At 44.9% G+C, this 3236-nt stretch overlaps 1 pseudogene; it reads right to left on the bottom strand.

Moving 5' to 3' along the window:
• Positions 1 to 1022: 1022 nt before the first annotated feature.
• Positions 1023 to 2364, bottom strand: LOC129015378 (E3 ubiquitin-protein ligase TRIM13-like; annotated as a pseudogene).
• Positions 2365 to 3236: the final 872 nt, after the last annotated feature.

The following is a 3236-nucleotide window of genomic DNA, read 5'->3' on the forward strand; positions in this document are numbered from 1 at the left end:
GAGGCAGAGTCTCAAAATTTTGAGAGTGAGGCTCAAAAAATAAACAGGCCAGGCACAGTGGCACACGCCTGTAATCTCAGCTATTCGGGAGGGTGAGGCAGGAGAATCACTTGAACCTGGGAGGCGGAGGTTGTACTGCAGCCGAGATTGCACCACTGCACTCCAGCCTGGGCGACAGAGTAAGACTCCGTCTCAAAAAAGAAGAAAAAAAAAAAGCTCCAGGGAATCTTGTTAATGAATTTGCCAATGTGTTGAGGCAAAGAACATGTATGCACAACTACTAGTTTTATGTCCTCCCACTGACTGGTATCAAAGTTTTTCATTAGGGAACTTGTGGGCAAATTAGAGGGAGGTAAAGGAGTTTTCTTGATTACCTCCCAGAATCCCTGCATCTGTTGCAGCACATTACGGGTTCTGACACGACTTTGATAGCTTCAGCAATGTTAAGGCCATTCATTGCTCCTGCAAGACGGTGTTGAGTTTGTTGATCTCTGGATCAGTGGTTTGCCTAACTTTAAGTTTCATTTTTTGAGGCTGGGTACAGTGGCTCATGCCTGTAATTCCAGCACTTTGGGAGGCGGAGGTGAGTGGGTCATCTGAGGTCAGGGGAGGCTGAGGCAGGAGAATCACTTGAACCTAGGAGGTGGAGGTTGCAGTGAGCTGAGACTGTGCCATTGCATTCCAGACTGGGCAACAAGAGGAAAACTCCATCTCAAAAAAAAAAAAAAAGTTTAATTTTTTATTTTTTGGATCCAATTCACTTGATTTAATTTTTTTTTTTTTTTTTTGACAGAGTCTCATTCTGTCGCCCAGGCTGGAGTGCAGTGGCACAATCTCGGCTCACTGCAGCCTTCGCCTCCTGGTTTCAGGTGATCCTCCTGCCTCAGCCTCCCAAGTAGCTGGTACTACAGGTGCATGCCACCGTGCCTGGTTAATTTTTTTTTTTTTTTTTTTTTGAGACGGAGTCTCACTCTGTTGCCCAGGCTGGAGTGCAGTGGCACCATCTCGGCTCACTGCAAGCTTTGCCTCCTGGGTTCACGTCATTCTCCCACCTCAGCCTCCTGAGTAGCTGGGACTACAGGTGCCCACCACCGCACCTGGCTAATTTTCTTTTTGTATTTTTAGTAGAGACAGGGCTTCACGGTGTTCGCCAGGATGGTCTCAATCTCCTGACCTTGTGATCCACCCACCTCAGCCTCCCAAAGTGCTGGGATTACAGGTGTGAGCCACTGCGCCCAGCCTAATTTTTGTATTCTTAGTGGAGACGAGGTTTCACCATGTTGGCCAGGCTGGTCTTGAACTCCTGACCTCAAGTGACCCACTCGCCTCGACCTCCCAAAGTGCTGGGATTACAGGTGTGAGCCACTGCACCCGGGCTTTATTTCAATTCTTTAATACTTTACTTAAATATTTTAATCAGTAACTTGCTAGTCTCCGTGGTATTCAAGCGAGAAAGAACATCTCCCCAACGCCAGTTCTCAAAACTCTAGAAGAGGGATTCAAAGGCATAGCCATTTCTTTTTTGAGCATGAACTTCTTCAATACAACAGAAGACAATGCTTGGTGTGGTCAACACCAGTAACACGGATTCCACAGAGTAGCTGTGTATCAGTCAGCCGGAGAATGCTGAGAGGTACTCCAGATGTCCTTTGAACACTGGCATTTTAGAAGAGATCTTGATCTTGTTATGTTTTCCTCAAACCCTTCAGGGAGTAATTAACCTGCAGGCTGTTGACTGCAGTTGCTAAAGTTTCCTTACAGCACCCCAGGGCACTTGACTGAATGGAGATAGTCTCCACAGTGAATTCTACACGTTCTCCTTTAAGCTACCTTGTATTAGAGTTCTCTTAGAGGGGCAGAACTAATAGTTTTTTATATATGGGAGTTTATTAAGTATTAACTTACATGATCACAAGGTCCCACAATAGGCTGTCTGCAAGCTGAGGAGCAAGGAGAGCCAGTCCGAGTCCCAAAACTGAAGAACTTGGAGTCTGATGTTTGAGGGCGGGAAGCATCCAGCTCGGGAGAAAGATGTAGGCTGGCATGCTAGGCCCGTCTCTCCTTTTCACGTTTTTCTGCCTGCTTTGTATTCGCTGGCAGCTAATTAAACTGTGCCCACCAGATCAAGGGTGGGTCTGCCTTCCCCAGCCCACTGACTCAGATGTTAATCTCTTTTGGCAACACCCTCACAGACACACCCAGGATCAATACTTTGTATCCTTCAATCAAGTTGATTCTCAGTATTAATCATCACATGTCTTCTAAGCATTTTTTTTTCCAGAAGTTGTGCAAGTAAGCCAAAATTCAAGGATCATCAAACAGACTGTAACAAATTGGGCATATGAGATCTTTCAGCACCTCCATCACATACTTTGTCCCCTGCCAACAGATGTGTTCAGCAGGGTTACCATCTCCCAGGGCAAAGCAATCACATTTATCTCCAGATCTAGACATAAGAATTGTAGCGTCTCTCCTTTCAGTCCCTATGTATGTAACTATATGTAACATACACAAGTGTGTAGACACAGGTATATTAATATATAGGTTTATGTTTCAATTTTAGTTTTTAAAACTGATTTAACATTATATTGTGAGCATTGTCCATGGACTACTCTTGAAGCAAGGAAAAGAGGGAAACAAGGCCCTGAATTTCATAATATTGTGCTTTCCTTAGGGAACTAGATTCTTGTCTGGCTGAATCAATATCTATACTAATCTGGGCAGTCGTCAATTGCATGTAGAGTTGCCTGAGTTGAACTGAGTTTGACCAGTTCTAACTCTCCGCACCATAATTGTTTTTTGTTTGTTTTTAGGCAGAGTCTCACTCTGTCACCCAGGCTGGAGTGCAGTTCGGCTCACTGCAGCCTCCGCCTCCCAGGCTCAAGTGATCCTCCCACCTCAGCCTCCCAAGTAGCTAGAACCACAGGTGCACACCAACAAACCCTGCCAAATTTTGTATTTTTTGTAGAGACGGGGTTTTTCCATGTTGCCCAGGCTGTCTCAAACTCCTGAGCTCAAGCGATCTGCCCACCTTGGCCTCCCAAAGAGTTGGGATTGCAGGGGTGAGCCACCGTGCCTGGTGTGTCTGTGCTGTAATTGTATATGAGGGTATTCCTAGTGTTACTTGTTTGGAATTGTAGGATTATTTGGGGAATCCTTTTTTCTCTTAAGGGATAACCAAAAAATATTTCCTTTTATTAGTCTTTTAAAAAGTGAAACATAAATACTTTATTATG

Source organism: Pongo pygmaeus, chromosome 18, assembly GCF_028885625.2.
Source record: "Pongo pygmaeus isolate AG05252 chromosome 18, NHGRI_mPonPyg2-v2.0_pri, whole genome shotgun sequence".
Classification (NCBI taxonomy): Eukaryota; Metazoa; Chordata; class Mammalia; order Primates; family Hominidae; genus Pongo; species Pongo pygmaeus.